The following is a 17,418-nucleotide window of genomic DNA, read 5'->3' as shown; positions in this document are numbered from 1 at the left end:
TTAAAGAAGTTTATATCCTTTGGTTCAAAAATTCTGCCGAGTGAATCTTCTTCTAAGGAAATTAGGAGAGGTGTGGAAAAGATTTCTACATAAAGAATTTCATTATCACATGCGTGACAAGAGCAAAAATCTTGGGAAAAATTCCAAAGCCTAACAATAAGGGAACGGTTTTGTAAATTATGGTGTGTGCATAGATAGAACATCACAGAACCATTTTCTGTGGAAAAAGGTCATATACGTAAAGTATAATTTCATTTATGTGCCATTTGTCTTTCTCCCTCTATACACACACACACACACACACACGAAAAAAACCAGAAATATACCAGTGTGTTCACAGTGTTACATGTGGACTGTGGGATTGTGGATTTAAGCATGCTATTCTTTGTTGTATTTTCTCCTTTTTTTCCATTGTGATCAGAAAAGAAATGTAAAAGAAAGTTGGCTTAAAATAATGTTATCCAGCAAAAGCCTCCATCACCTTTCTATTATGAACCAGTGAGCAGTGTAAGTGGCTATCTGTTGACATTGACAATGACTGAAGGCATTTAAAGATTTTTAATCATAATATCGAGTGCTACCAACAACACAGACCTCCGGTAAGGAGTATAAACATCCCCATTATATAGATGACAGAACGGAGGCTCCTAACAGATAAGAGGCTTGTTCCAGAAGTGACAGTTTTCACTGGTGAAGCCAGGGCTCAAGGTAGGCTTGCCTGACACCAGGACGCCGTCCTTCCCCACTAGAAGTCCACACACTTCCCTCCCGTACAACATGCGATTTCTCGGGCAACAGCCCTTCTAAAGGGAGCCTGCTTCATAAACCAATGTGGGTCAGAGACGTGGGCCGGCCCAATGCTGAGTCCCATCTCATTCAGTTGTTGGAGTCAACTGGTTGTCAGAAGACTGATTTGAAGAGAAAATCCAAGTTTCCCCGAGGTCGAGGAAAACAGGCTTTTGTTCCTCTTTCATTCAATTAAAAGCAGGGAGAAAGCCGGTAAGAGGGCTGAGGCCTCTCCTAAACAAAGCTGCTGACCTTTTCCTAAACAAAGCTTCCGTTATCCATTTTCTCTGCCTCCATGCCTGACCCAAACCCTGCACGTGGACACAACCTGTTCCTTTAGAAACAACAATAACGTGCACCGGTTACAATCCAGGCCTCCAGGTCTGGAGGCCTTTTCCACCTCCTTCTGTGACTGTCCACATCTCCGTGATGCGCTATGAGTTGTTCATAGTTAACTCGCACAGGGCAACCTCCTTTTCTTTACTCTTTTGGTTCTTTTTTTTTTTTTTTAATTTTTTTTTAACGTTTTTTATTTATTTTTGAGACAGAGAGAGACAGAGCATGAACGGGGGAGGGCCAGAGAGAGGGAGAGACAGAATCTGAAACAGGCTCCAGGCTCTGAGCGGTCAGCACAGAGCCCGACACGGGGCTCGAACTCATGGACCGCGAGATCGTGACCTGAGCCGAAGTCGGCCACTTAACCGACTGAGCCACCCAGGTGCCCCTACTCTTTCGGTTCTTAAAAGGGAGCCGTGTTTGCTTGGATCCCTTTGGTCTCCACGACCTGCCCGTACCCTGCAGGGTAGAGGGAAGGATTAGCAATCGTGGTGGACAGACTATCATCCTGTAGACTCCCTGAAGACAGGGTAATGCCAGCCTGTCCTCACGCGTGTCTCCATTGTTTGGCATGGTGCCCTGCACGTGACAGGTCCGTGGTCATCCCTGATGAGTAGCAGTACGAACGAAGGACCATAGCACGAAGCGGACTGGCTGGAAGATCATGGACAAACCCTAGCTGCCACATTGTTACCCTGCCCTCTCTGGCCCTTCGTCTGTACGTCTATATTACAAAGGGCTTGCGCTAGGTGGTCTCAAGGGTCCCCTCTGGTTCCGACATCTGTGCCTGTGTCTGCAGACTCCTGAAGTGTGCTGGGGCTCAGGGAGGAAAGATGAGCTTCTCAGCATGTGCACAGAATGATTTGATGTGTTCTCCATGTGAGACGAAGAGCCCGTGGACCCTCCCAGGCCTCACTCCGCCCCCTCCAGCACTCCATCTGGGCCCCGTCCGCGTGGCAGTCTGCAACATCTGTCACAAGCACTCCGTGCCGGGATGACTCTTGCCTCAAGTATGTCCTCGGAAAGCCCTGGAGATGGGGAGCTGGCCGGGAGTTTACGTAACTCGATGAGTGGCCAGAAGAATGTCCGCGAAGGGCTCTGATGCTGGGGTGGGTCAGCGTTCTGTGACTGTGCAGGGTGACCCGACGGTGACACATGGTTTGCAAACTGCTCAGGACGAAAAGCCCCTTGGTGAAGGGGACAGGAGATGCTGCCTCTATTTCCCGTTTTCTTTGGACCGTCATTGCCCTTTTTAGCCTAAAAAGGAAGGGTTTGAGATAGCTGACCCAAACATAAAGAGTATGAAAAATAAATGAGGCAACCAGGATGGAGGGAAAATAAAACTTGCTCCTGCTTGTCCCCTCGGACCCTCTCGGCACCCTTCTCCATCCTGCTGTCCGCCTTGGGGCGCCGACCTGTGGGGACTGCCTCTCGATCCACATTGGGTTTGGCCATGGGGGTTGCCATCAGGAGGTCAGAGGGAGAGGGAGGGGAGGACATGAGTGGGCCACGTCCCTGCCACAAAGGAGGTCATCTCTTCTCAAGGTGACCTCAGCAAGACACTCTCTTTCTAGACAGGTGACTGCTTCATCCCCTGGAACCCGCTGTGACTAACTAGTCTCTGGCCACTGTGTCCTTCCCCTACCTCCAGCCCATGCCCCTGCAAGTGTCCCATTGTAAATAAACCCTTCTTGAATCACCCTAATTTGAGTGTTCCATCTGTTTCCTGTTAGGACTCCGACTGATATAAAAGGATAAAAAAAAGAGGCAATTAGAAATACTGCTCATAAATGAAATATAACTGTAATGCCCTGTACATGTGTCCCCCTGTCCCTCCACTAAAAAAGATGCATCAGCACACCTGTTACACTTTTTACCCTGAACTTCCTGGTGACCAAAGCAACAGAATCACAGGACGGGACCTCTGGTCTTATCTCCCCTTTCCGTCAGAGCCCGGAAGACCTTCCTAACTAAAACTCTTAGCGTCTCTCTCATTACCTTGTATCATAGATTGAATTGTGGGTCCCCCAAAGGTATGTTCTTGTCTTAACCCCTAGTACCTGTGGATGTGACCTTCTTTGGAAAGAGTCTTTGCTGATATCATGTTAAAATGAGGTCATACGGGAGTTGGGAGGGGGGCGGCTAATGCCATGACTGGTGTCCTTATAAGAGGGAAATTTGGAGACACACACACACACACACACAAACACACACACACACATGTGCACGCAGGGAGAGCACCATGTGAAGGTGGAGGCAGGGGTAGGAGTGAAACCTTCGCGGGCGAGAGGCATGGAACCCATCCTCCCTCAGAGCCTCCAGGAGGGGCCAAGCCTGCCGGCACCTTGATTTCAGACTTCCGGGCTCCAGAGCCGTGAGAGAACACGTTTCTGTCCGCTCCAGCCGCTGAGTTTGTGTTAATTTGTATGGCAGCCGTAAGGCCACTAACACGCCTTCTTGCGGTGCCAAGGTTCCTCACGATCTGGCCTCACTGCCATTTCCAGCTTCATCTCCCCCCTGCCCCCTGCCACTCAAGCTCACCCTTGTAGCTCTGGTTCTCACATGCACTGTGCCATTTCAGGTTTCTAAGCCTCTGGCTATGGTCTTATTGCTGCCCGGACCGCCTTTTCTCGTTTTCTGGATGCTGCTAAGGCTTTTTCACCCTCCTCGATTCAGTTCAGACGTCACCTTCCCCAAGGGGCCTTCCCTGTCTCTCTCAGCTGTGGTGGGTCCATCTTCTCTGGACATCTGGACGCTCATGTCACCCGTGGTGGGTAGCTGCCACCTGCATTTGCCTCCCTAGGTGGTAACCTCCTCAAGGGCAAGGTCCTGTTCCTCTCTGCATCTCCAGGGGCTGGAACAGCACCTGGCACCCAGTAGAGGCCCCACTGATGTTTATAGAACTGGATGGTTCCTTCACACGGCATTTGTCCAGGACCTGCGATAAGCCGGGCGCTTTTCTAAGTACTTTGCAGGTATGTCGTACGTGGATGAGGAAATCGAGGCCTGAAGAGCACGAAGGTTAATTTGATGTGTCCACCTCGTCAGGCTACAAGCGCAGTTGTTTGGTCTCCCGTCAGTCTGGTTGTAATAAAGGTATTTTTCAGACATGATTAACATTTCTATAGGTCAACTTGGAGTAAAGCAGATTACTCTTCATAATAGGGTGGGCCTTACGTGATCAGTTGAAGGCCGGGTGAAAAAGGACTGAGGTCCCCCATGGAGGAAGGGATTCTGCCTCCAGAATGCCTTTAGACTCAGTGGTAATATCAACTGTTAGCTGAATTTCCAGCCTGCCCGCCTGCCCGCCTGCCCTGTGGATTTCAGACTTGCCAGCCTCCACAGCCGGGGGGGCGATCCCTTAAAGTAGATCTCTCTGACTTTCTCCACATATATCTCATGGGTTCATTTGCTCTGAGGAAGCCTGACCAATAGAGAGGGTGTGTGCCCCAACATGGTTAACTGGGGTTGACTTTAGGTCTGACACTACAGCCTAGGCTCTTCCGTCCCAGTCTGTCGCCTCTTCACATTGGACGGATAGAGGGGAGCCCAGTCGGGGAGGATCCGAACGCTGTGTTTTTTGTCCATGACACATCTATCTTGAGCAATCAGCTTGGAGCTTTGCGTGAACTGTGTTGATCAAACGGGTTGTGTATTTACCAAATCTCCTTTTGCTTTTGTCCAGCAAACAGAAATGTTTATTCCCTTAAAAAGCACAAATGCTAAGTGGGGCAATATGAGGGGAACACCCAGTCCTTTAAAGACGCGGAGATTTTCGTTGGCAGAACATTAAAAGTGAGAGATGTTGGTTTCAGGTCTTAAGAGCAAGGCCATTTTTCATCTCTGTGTCATACTGTGGCTCTGCAGCTCAGAAACAGCAGCACCACCCAAACGTCCACTCCCATGTGGATCACTGTCTGCCTTCCAGAGAATTCCATCCCAGGACGGGACCCGTGTGATGGCGAGCCACCGAGAAAGGCAGGCGGGGGAACTGCCCTTTAGTGGGAAGCTAACATTTCTTTTTTTTTACCTTAAGCCTTACTAGCCCTTAAACGGGCTTATGCCATTCTGCGAATGACTAAGCAGAGCCCAGAGGGAAGCGGCAGCTTGCTTTGATGGAGAAACATATTCAAGACGTAATTTGTGAACATCTGCTCTGTGCCAGGCACTGGGCTGAGTGCTGAGGATTCCATGGTGAATAAGAATGACCGGCTCTGTCCTCGTGCCACTAACATCTGAGTGAGACAGAAAGGATGAGACACATAAGAATCACACCCGTGCAAGCAGTGTGACTGTTACCAAAGACGGAGCTGGGCTTCGAACCGGTGGAAGGCTTCAAATCCCAGAAGCGTCCTGTGCTCATTTCTTTTGGGGATGCCCCTGCCTCATCATGCTCATTATTCTGGTGCCTCCTTAGACTATTGTCCCTGAAAAATTCCCGTTGAACCCAGCAGGTCTTAGTAAGATGATTTGCTTCTCTTTAGTCATAGGAGATTTGAGGGCGGTTGAAAGGTTGGAATCCCGGGTCCAATTCTTACTAAGTGTGCAACTTTGGACAAGTCCCGTGACCTCCCTAAATTTCATTGTCCTCATCTGTTGTATGAAGTTGAGCCGAGAGCCTGAGTGGGAATGTGCTTTGTAAACATTAAGAAGTTCTCCAAATGCTGGAGATGATGAAACAAACAAACAAATTAACAATCGTCTGCCTAACCCTCTTGATGAATAGCTGGGAAGTATTCTGAATAGTACAAGAGTGATAGCCAGGGTGAAGGTTTTCCTTGTATAAAACATGCCACAGAGTCTTTAAGCAAATTAATAACACCAGACTGGAAAAAAATAAAATAAGGGTTTACAGTCTATATAAAGTTTAACTTAGTTTTCTAGTATTTCAAACCTCATTTCCCTATAAGTGAGTATTTCCTTACAATGTGTTAGTTACAATAATGCTTCATTTACCAAGGCAGGGAAAAGAGAGCAAGAGTGAGGTATCTCACCCACTAGGCTGAGAGCAAGGGACTCTGTGTTTTCAATTCTCGCATAGAAACTTCTCTTTCCTTTTCTTTTAGGTGAGGGAGCTGTCGCCTATAAACCTTTGCTCGCTGACCACAGCTCCATCCCGAAAAATCCTTGGTGATGAGTACAAATACCTAGCATCTTTATGTTCTAGAGTTGTTACGCTTTATTTCCTGAGTTGTTTGGGGGTCATTGTGGACAGCCTACAATGTAGTCACTAGGTTCAAAACAATGTAGCTAAGCCACATCTCCTTCCTCTCTTGCCTTGGTGTCCTCAGCACAGAGTAACTGTTCAATAAATGAGAGCCATTGTTAACACAGTAATAAATACTAATGTTATTTTTACTGCTATTCTTAGGTCATCAGTGAATATGTGGTAATCGGGATGCTGGCCAAAAAGGATCTGTGAATGGAAAACAAATTTAAAAAACGTGTGTCCTTTTAGGTCCTCATTCACAGCCTGTGTTTTTGTATGTGACACAGAGTTCTAATGTGTGTAGCACTTAGGTTACGCACAGAGGATTAGACATAGCAGAATCTTCCTATGATGAAAGGAAAAAGTATGCCTGTTTCTATCTGCCAGAGACTGAAATGTGATTTTACTAGCAGGGTGTGATTTGGGGCACCATGTCTCTAGGCTCTTTTATTTTATTCTTAATTTTTCATTTATTTATTTGAGAGAGAGAGAGAGAGAGAGAGAGAGAGCAAGCATGAGCAGAGGAGAGGGGCAGAGGGAGAGAGAGAAACAGTCCTAGGCAGGCTCTATGCTCAGCGTGGAGCCCGATGCGGGGCTTGATCCCATGACCGTGGGATCATGGCCTGAATCAAAGTCAAGAGACAAGACCCTCAGCCAGCTGAGCCACCCACGGGCGCCTCGAGCCTCTTTTGTTTTAAAAGATAAAAAACAATGATTTATATTAGAAATAATATCCCCGGTCTTATGGTGATGATAATACCCATTCTACAGAGTTATCAGTGAGGGAAACGGCTAGTGTTTGCACAGCTCTTTGTATTGCACGTGGTCCCTTCATCTACCTGGTGGCTGTCAGTCCCCTGAGGGCACTGAGTGATCCGTGCCTGTGTCCCGACTTGACCAGCGAGCCAAAGCATGCTTGGGGGGGGGGGGAAGGGGGGACGGGAAGTGATGCTTCTCGGGCTACTCCGTTCATTAACGAGACAGCTGGGATTACAGTCCAGCTTCACTTCCTTCCATCTACTCTGTTGCTCTTAAGTGCGATTATTATGATCTCAAATATGGTAGAATATGGCTTTAAAAAGGGGGGCCCCTTGAGGAGGTGGGGTGATGAGTGTGGAAGACAGTCAGTAGTGTCAGCCTTATTATGCCAGTCAGCAAAGTACCCCTATGTAGTAGCACATGAGGGCATTCACAGGAGGAAAACAGTATGGAGTTTCCTCAAAAAACTAAAAATAGAACTACCCTACAACCCAGCAATTGCACTACTAGGCATTTATCCACTGTTTACGGGTATGCGTTTCGAAGGGACACATGCACCCCCAGGTTTATAGCAGCACTATCAACAATAGCCAAAGTATGGAAAGAGCCCAAATGTCCATCGATGGATGAATGGATAAAGAAGATGTGGTACATATATACAATGGAGTATTACTCGGCAATCAAAAAGAATGAAATCTTGCCATTTGCAACTGTGTGGGTGGAACTGGAGGGTATTATGCTAAGTGAAATTAGTCAGAGAAAGACAAAAATCATATGACTTCACTCATATGAGGATTTTAAGAGACAAAACAGATGAACATAAGGGAAGGGAAATGAAAATAATATAAAAACAGAAATATGGAGAACAAATGGAGGGTTGCTGGGGGGGTTGTGGGAGGGGGGATGGGCTAAGTGGGTAAGGGGCACTAAGGAATCTACTCCTGAAATCATTGTTGTGCTATATGCTAATTTGGAGGTAAATTTTAAAAAATAAAAAATAAAATAAACAAAAACCCAAATGGTTTTTATAATGTAGAATTATGACAAAGGATTTAGAACAAAGTACACATGGATAAGACTCATTTATTTCCCAAGGTTTGGTTGTACAAAATTAAGTTATTTTGTTATTTTGGTTTTTGGAACTAAAGACAAGGCCACATTCTGGTGGGCAGGGTAGGTTTTTCTTTTGAAGACAATAATTGATTTCATGATTAGTCATTCTGGGAATCATTAATTCTGGGACAGAACACGAGCGAAACTTTGAATTGGGTCCGAAAGGTTTTGGCTCCAGGCTTTGAGTTGGGGAAGGAGGGCTGAGACGACATTGGTGGTGGTGGGAATGAGGGTAGGGGGGTAAAGTGGGCTGAAGAATGGCCCCCAACGATAGTAGGTCCCAATTCCCAAAACCTGGAGATGGTATCTTATTTGGAAAGAATTTTTGCAGCTGTGATTAAGTTGAGGCTGTTGAGATGGAGAGGTTGTCCTGGATTATCTGGGTGGGCCTTAAATTCAATAACATGTACCCTTTTAAGAGGCAGGCAGAGGGAGATCTGAGGACACATGGAAAGGGAGGAGGCAACACGTTTAGGAGGCAGAGATTGGAGTCATGCAGCCGCGTGTCAAGGAATACCGACAGCCACGAGACGCTGGGAGAGGCAAGGAACACATTTTCCCCTAGAGCCTCTGGAGGGAACGTAGTCCTGCTTACACCTTGAGCTTGGTCCAATGACAACGATTTCAGATTTCTGGCCTCCAGAACTGTGAGGAAATACATTTCTTTGTTTTAAAACCATCAAGCTTTGTGGTCATTTGTTACAGCAGCTGCAGGAAACTAATACAGGGGCTTAGAGAATAGTAAGCTGTCCTCAGCCATGGAGAGGCAGTGCACGCCCCAGCTGGAACTGGAACCTCCAACTTCACCGGTGACAGTAATGGTAGTTGCAACACTGAGATAAGCTGGTTCTGGAGCAGCCAATATCCGTGGCAGGATGAAGGGAGTGAATCTGAATCCCAGCACCACTAGCAAGGGATGAAGGAGCTAGGAGTCCTCCAGGACCATGAGGGAGGCCACGCTCTTGCAGAAGCAGGGTGGGGCGTCAGTGTCTGTCACAGGTAGAGACAGTGGCTCCCGGCAAAGCAGAGACTATTTAACCTGGAGGCAGTAGAATGTCCAATGGCAAGTGCAGGGCCTGGACACTTGCAGGGCTTGGAACTTGAGTTGAAATGAAACCTGTATCCCATATATCTAAATATTTAAACTCCTCAATCGACCCAATAAACTATTACATGTCGCAATAACAAGTTTTTAAAAAATGTTAAATTGCTATTTTTATATGTAGTCTTAAAACTACATTTAGTTTTTATTTTTTAAATAATTTTGTTTTGAGGGTGAGACAGAGAGACAGAGAGCAGGGGAGGGGCAGAGAAAGAGGGAGGGAGGGAGGGACTCTCAAGCAGTCTCTGTGCTGTCAGCACAGAGCCTGATGTGGGGCTCAATCCCATGAACTGTGAGACCATGACCTGAGCTAAAATCAAGAGCCAGACACTCAACCGACTCAACGGCCCAGGCGCTCCTAAAACTACATTTAAAATGTAGTTTTTCAATGAGTGAAAGTTGGCAAAGTATAAAAGATGACTGGATTTAATTATTAGTGAACATATCTGAGTGTTCTGTTGGTGAGCCCATGTTTGGAGGAGTGAAAAAACTAAGACATATGTAATTCATAAATTTGTATGTCATTATTCCATTAAATTAATTTTTCTTGCCTCCATTTCTGTAAAATTAGCAATCATGTCATTATGTCTTTTGGGGGCATTGGCTCTTTTATCGTTACATAATGCCCCTTTTGGTCTGTGATAACTTTCCTTGCTTTGAAGTCTGCTCTGTCTGAAATTAATGCAGCTACTTGTGCTTTCTTTTGATAGCATTGGCATAAAAATGGACAAAATGTGTAAAAAAGAGGCGGGAGAAGGGAAACAAATGAGATGAGACCAGTGATCCCTTGCTTTCCGCCTGGAAGCACTTCTGGGGCTGTGGAATAGGGTTGAGCATGCCAGGCAGACCATGGCAGTCTCACTGAGTTGAGGAGTCAGAGATGAGAGTTCAGGGAGGTAGACTTTGCTGGAATTTGCAGAGCAGAGAACCAGAGAGGAGGAAACTATGCAGAGGAAAAGCTCCGGATATCTGCAACTCCTCTTGAGTCTGTTGCTGAATATTGAGCTGCACATGCATAGGGGCATCTCTATAAAGCCAAGAAAAGGATGACTAGAGAAGCAATAAATAGGACTATTTCCAAAGCTTGTAGCACTCAGAGATGTCTGTAACCAGAGTAGAGAGATCTCACTGAACACCCAAGGCATTCGGTAAACACCAGAAGGGTCACCCCGTATTAGAAGTACTTAAACTAGTCCTCAATAAAGCCTACTCTATAAAGCTTGAAACATTCCTGAAAGGATGAAGTGGATTCACAAGTAACGTAGATGCCTGCCAGAACAAAGCCTAACACTCTTCAGAGGAAGACAACAAAACCCAGCACACAACAATGCCCATGATCCAATTAGACATGTAAAGAAGCAGGAAATTGAGATGGAAAAAAGAGAAAAAAGTCAATAGAAACACACCCAGAAATGACCCAGATAATGGAATGAACAGATAAGAACTTTATAATAACTATAAATATGTTCAAGTCTTTAAAGGGAAACAAGAATACAATAAATATTGAAATGAAAGGTATGAAAAAACCAGTGAAATAGAACTTTTACAGATAAAAAAATATATTTTTAAGTAAAAAATATCACATCTAATGGGATTAACACAGAGTAGACCTTACGGAAGTTAACATTCTTGAACCAATAGGCTGTCTGCATTGGTTTACTTAGGCCACCATAACACAATGTCACAGACTGGGTGGCTAACACGACAGGAGTTTATTTTCTCACAGTTCTGGAGGCTGAAGTCCAAGATGCTTTCAGGCTTGGATTCAGGTGAGACCTCTCTTCCTGGCTTACAGACAGCTGCTGTCTCATTGTGTCCTCACATGCCCTCTTCTCTGTGTTCCCACACATACGCAGAGATCTCTGGTGTCTCTTCCTCTTCTTAAAGGAACATCAATCTGATTGGACTAGGGCTCCACCTTATGAGCTCATTTAACCTTAATTACCTCCCTGAAGGCCCCATCTCCAACTATAGTCACACTGGACGATAGGGCTTTACCAGATGAGTTTGGAGGGGACAAAGTTCAGTCTATAACACGATCCAAACTAAAGTAAGGAGAGAAAAAAAAACACTTAAAGGGAAACACAGAACCTCAGTGACCCTGAGACAAAACAATTTATCCATGTAATCCATGTATCCATGAAATACCAGAAAAGGGAGAGGAAAAGAATACTTAAAGCAATAATGGCTGAAAAGTGTTCCAGATATGACAAAGAAATATAAACTCACAGATTCAAGAAACTCAATGATTTCCAAGCAGGACACACACACATACACGCACCACCAAGACATTATAACCACATTGCTAAAATCTAGGGATCTGGAGATAAAGAGAAAATCTTAAGAACAGAAAGAAAAACAAGATATTCTGTAAAGAGAATAATAATAATAATTCTTGTGGGCTACATGAACGATTTTAAATTAGTTTTATTAAACTTAAAATGTTTAAGGAGGTAGAACCTCAAAATATCTCTCCCCAAGTAAATATTTATTAATTTAAAGAAAAAAATAGAGGGTCACCTGGGTAGTCCAGCCCTGCATCTGGCTCTTGATTTTGGCTCAGGTCATGATCCCAGGGTCGTGGGATTGAGCCACCCATCGGGCTCTATACTGAGCGTGGAGCCTGCTTGAGATTCTCTCTCTCTCTCCCCTCCCCCCTACTTCTCTCCCCCTCTCACTTGCTCTCTCTCTCTCTCTTTCAAAAAAAAATCTATAAAGGAAAAAATAGAAAACTTTATCATAGAGAAGCATGGATGACCCCACCTTAACCAAGAAATAACGGTATCCTGTAAGGTATCCTGTAAGGTATACTATTATGTACCCCCCGAAATGATATACCAATAAGGACACCTGAAGTATTCTTCCCAGTAGCACATAACTTCAATTTAATCATGGAACAACTTACACAAACCCAAACTGTAAAATAACTGGCTGGTACTTTTTAAGGTCTCAAGGTCATCTGTCCTAGCCAGCTCAGACTGCTATAACAAATTACCATAGACTGTTTCATAGCTGAAACAACAAACATTCAAACCTTACTGTTCTGGAGGCTGGCAAGTCCAAGATCAATGCCCCAGCAGATCCGATGTCTGGCGACAAGCTGCTTCCTGGTTTGCAGAAGGCCGTCCTCTCTATGTATCCTCACGTGGCGGTGGGGAGAGAGAAGAAGTCAGCTCTCTGGTGTCTTTCTATAAGCATGCTAATCTCATCATGCTCGCCCCACCCTCACCACCTAATTACCTGCCAGAAGCCCCACCTCATAATTCCATCCCTCTGGGATTTAGGGTTTCAACACAGGTATTCTGGGGGGTAGACAACCACAATCATAAATCATGATTTATGAAAGGCAAGGAGTGGCTGAGGGTCTGTCACAGATTGGACGAGACCAAGGAGGCATGACAGCTAAATGCGAAGCAGCAGCTTACAGTAGATTCTGGAATGTAAAAATGGATATTAGTGAACTGAACTGGTGAGTCCACATAAAGTCTGCAGTTTAATTAATAGTATTATGCCAGTGTTACTGTAAAAAAAAGTTTTTGAGGAGGGTCTGGGTGGCTCATTCTATTAACCAACTGACTCTTGATTTGGGCTCAGGTCATGATCTCAGGTTTTTGAGTTTGAGTTCAGTGTCACACTCTGTGCTGACATAGCAGATGGACGGAGCCTGTTCTCTCTCTGCCCCTCCTCGGCTCACATGCACTCTCTCTCTCTCTCTCTGTCTCTCAAAATAAATAAACCTAAAAAAAAAGTTTTTGATAATTGTACCATGGCTATGTGAGCTGTTAACCTTAGGAGATGCTGGGTGAAGGATCTACGGGAACTTTCTGGACTATTTTTTGCAATCATTCGGTAAGTCTAAAATTATCTCAAAATAAAAAGTTAAAAATAATTGTTCCCACAGAACAAAACATCTTAATGCCCAGATTGCTTCATTGGTGAACTCTACCAACCATTTAAGAAAGAAATAATACCAATTTTATATACAGTTTTTTAGAGGAAAAGGGAATACTTTCCACCCCATTTTATAAGCCTAATATTATCCTGATACTAAAAGTAGACATAGCTATTATAAGAGGAGAAAATCTAAGATAGTATTTCTCTAGAACGTAGATGCAAAAAATTGGCAAATCATGTCCATATCCTGTGTTTATTCCAGGAACAAGTTTGGTCTAACGTCTGAAATTCAGTTAATGGAATACATGACATTAACAGAATAAAGGAGAAAACAACATGATTTTCTCAATAGACACAGAAAAAGCATTTGACAATATTCAACACCCATTCAAGATAAAATTCCTCAGCAAACTAGGAATATAAGGGAACTTTCCTAACTTGACAGAGGTCATTTACAATAAAACCTACAACTGACCTCATACTTGATGTTGGAAATGAATACTTCCCCCCCACAGTCAACAATGCCCATTCTCATCAGTTATATTCAGTATTATAATAGAGGTCCTGGACAGTCAAAAAGGCAAGAGTGGGGGAAAGACATTTATATAGGAAAGGTAGAAGGAAACCTGTCGTTATTTGCAGATGACATAATCATATATATTGAAAATTCAAAGGAAACTACAAAAAACCTTATAGAACTAAATGAATTTAGCAAGGTCATTTGATACAAGTTCAATATGTCAAAATCAGTTATACTTCCGTATAGAGCAAAACACAATTGGAAAATGAATTTTTGTTTAACGTTCATTCATTTTTGAGAGAAAGAGAGAGACAGGGCATGGGGGAGGGGCAGAGAGAGGGAGACACAGAATCCAAAGCAGGCTTCAGGCTCTGAGCTGTCAGCACAAACTGCGAGATCATGACCCGAGCTGAAGTTGGATGCTTAACCGACTGAGCCACCCAGGCACCCCGGAAAATGAAATTGTAAACAATGTAATTTAAAATAGTATTAATAAACATCAAAAAGGGTAAGTTTATTAAGATCAGTGAAAACTATAAAAAATTGGTGAGAGAAATTAAGACCTAAATAGAAGTGTGATAGAGTGTGATATTCTTGATGCTCAAGCATCAGAAACTCAGTATTTCTAAGGTGTTTATTCTCTCCCAAATTGTTCTACAAATGTCATAAAATTCCAAAAGGCTTTTTGATCTACCAATTGATCTCCCACATTGATCTACAAATTTGATCTCCCAAATTGATCTACGAATGCAATAAAATTCCAGAAGGCTTTTTGTAGAAATTGACAAGATGATTCTAAGATGTAGGCAATGCAAAGGACATAACGTAGCCACAACGGTTTTGAAAAAGAACAAAGCCGAAGGAATTATACAGCCTTATATCAAGATGTATTGTAAAATGACAATAATCAAGACTGAGTGGGGTTGGCGTAAAGATACTCATCTGGATTAATAAAACGTAGAAGAGACCAGAAAGAGACCTACAAGTACAGGGTCAATTGCCTTTTGACCAGGGTGCTAAGATAGTCCAATGGGAAAAGTAACGTATACAAGTAGTGCTAGAATTGGATATCCATTTGGAAAAATACGAACCTTGACCCTTACCTCACACCACATACAAAAACTCACTAGCAACTGACCATAGGTCTGTGAAAACTGAAACTGTAGAAGCAACTGTGATCTTGAGAACAGGACAAATTTCTTGGATGGGACCCAAAACCACAAATCATAAAAGGAGGTGATTGATGCATTTGGCTTCATCACAATTCTGCTTTTCAAAGGAAAATATTAGGAAAAGAGAAAACTGAAGCCATAGGCTAGAAAAAAGTATTTTTAATAGGTATATCTTATAAAGACTAGTATCAAGAACATATAGAGAACTTGTCCACACTTGATCTTAGCCAAAAGGCCGAGAAGCGATAGAGAACTTGCCCAATCAATAATAAGACATAGTACAATAAAAACCAGGGAAAAGATTTGCACAGACACTGCATGAATGAAGATAAACGAATGGCCAATAGCCACATGAAAATATGTCCAACATCATTAATCAGTAGGAAACGAGAAATTAAAATTATAACACAATTCCACTATATGCCCACTGGAATGGCTGAAATTAAAAAGACCAACCATATTAGGAGTTGGCAGGTAAGATGCAGTTGTAAGCCTCTTCTTCTGCTTGTGGGAAAGTAAAATGGTACAGTTTGGCAGTTTCTTATAAAGTTAATCATACACTAACCATGCAACCCAGCTATCCTACTCTTATACATTTATCCAAGAGGAGCGAACACATATATACATATGTACAGAATGTTCACTGCACTTTTATTCACCGTAGTCTCAAACTGGAAACCAACCAAATGTTCATCAGCAGGTGAATAGATCAGCAAATTGTGAATAGATAAGCAAAACCCCGTGTTGGTATGCTAGTAAGCAATAAAAAGAAAGAAATTACTGATATATGCAGCAAAATGGATAAATCTCAAAAACACTGATGAAAAGAAGAGATACAGTGTGAAAGAAGCCAGGTACAAAAATATATAGAGCGTATGACTCTGCTTACGTGGAGTTCTAGAGCGGGCATCACTAATCTACTGTGAAGTGAAGCAGGTGAGTGGTTGTTTAGGGCCATGGGTAGAGGGTGGGAGGTAGGACTGACAACCAAGGCGCATGAGGGAACTTTCTGGGGTGATGGAAACATTTTATACCTTAATTGTGGGGGTGGTTTCATAGGTATGTGCATTTGTCGCAATTCACCTGTATACTTAAAACAGGTGCATTTTAGGGCAAGTTATATCCTGATAAAATTGATTTCAAAATCACAATAAATTAAATCTCCTTACTTGAATTGATTTAGTTGGCATTCCTATCTTGTGTTGGAGAGGTGGCAGGCTAATCTGATTGATACATACTTCTTCAAGATCTTACAATATTGAGGTTTTGGAAACATTGACTATATAATCTTTCAATGGCTCCAAAGAGTGGCATTGGTAATTGGCACGACTGAGGCTACATGGGCGAGCCATGCAGATAACAGTTCTCCTCATTTACATCATGTATTTACTTATAATTTGGTTCCATCTGCCCTCTTCTTACAGGAGGGCTTGTTTCACTAAAAAAACCGTCCGTGAGCCTCTACTGTAGAGTAGGCATTTTGTGAAGCATTAGGGACAAGGAGATGAAAAACATGTGGTTGAGCTGGAGTCTCAAGGACCTTAAAGTTGAAAGGAGCTATAGACAGATTGACAGGTGGTTCCTGCATGACTTTTAGGTACCAGGACAGAGGAAACAGTAAGGGGATGTGGGGGCCCAGAGGAGGCACCTAATGCAGTGTGGGAGGCGCTGGGGTGGGTGGACTTCTTGGAGGAAGTGAAGCCGGAGTTGAGCTTGAAAGACAGGCCAGGATAACTACTAGAGCTGTAGTTATCCAAGTGTGGTCCCGTAGCCTCTTAGCGCCACCATTGCCTGGGATGTTGTGAGAAATGCAAGTTCTTGGAGCACACCCCTGAATCCCAAACCCTGGGTATGGAGCCCAGCAATCTGTGTTTAAGCCACTCCTTTGATGCATGCTTAACTCTGAGAACTACCGATCTAGGCAAGGGAGGGAGGAAGTTGTCCCGGGCCACGGGAGCAGGTGTGCAAAGACGTGGAAATAGCAGAAGGTCAGGTGGGAATAGGGTTCAGAGGCTGGAGGGCAGGGTCATTCTGCAGATGTGCCATAGGAGGAGCCTGGCAGTCTTGATGGGACAATGGAGGGCCCTAAGTAGCCGGTAAAGGAATGTGGATAGTATCCTGCAGGGGATGTGAAGCCATGGAAGGGTTGTAGGTAGGAGGTGGGCATGGTCAGGTTTCTCTCTAGAAGCAGGTCCGAGGGGGGCATATACGTCAAGCAGGTACTCAGTATTTGTTGAACTGACCTTGGAAACGCGGAAGTAGTCCCCTCCCTCTGGCCAGATCAAGGAAGGGGAGGGCGGAAGACTTATCTCCTGTGCCCATTTCAACCCCTCGGTAACAGCTTCCTGAGTGCTGTGTCGAGAAGGGTCCTGAAGTCTGGAATCTAGAAGAAACGAGGTTTGCAACACAGCGGCCAAACTTGCCGCAGACATGAGAAGCGGGGAGGTGACGATGTGGTGGCTCATGTGCTACATATTAAATCTGAGCGGCTCTTGCCAGATAATTAACAGAAGGAAAACAAAAACAC

At 44.1% G+C, this 17,418-nt stretch overlaps 1 long non-coding RNA gene across 1 annotated transcript; it reads left to right on the top strand.

Moving 5' to 3' along the window:
• Positions 1 to 5,161: 5,161 nt before the first annotated feature.
• Positions 5,162 to 6,486, top strand: LOC109266811 (uncharacterized). Its single transcript, XR_008417078.1, has 2 exons — positions 5,162 to 5,316; positions 6,189 to 6,486. It is a non-coding gene; the product is annotated as an uncharacterized LOC109266811 (long non-coding RNA).
• Positions 6,487 to 17,418: the final 10,932 nt, after the last annotated feature.

This window comes from Panthera pardus, unplaced genomic scaffold (assembly GCF_024362965.1).
Source record: "Panthera pardus isolate Hobbes unplaced genomic scaffold, ASM2436296v1 HiC_scaffold_11, whole genome shotgun sequence".
NCBI lineage: Eukaryota > Metazoa > Chordata > Mammalia > Carnivora > Felidae > Panthera > Panthera pardus.
The sequence above is the reverse complement of the archived record's forward strand: the minus strand, read 5'-3'. Positions and strand labels throughout refer to the sequence as shown.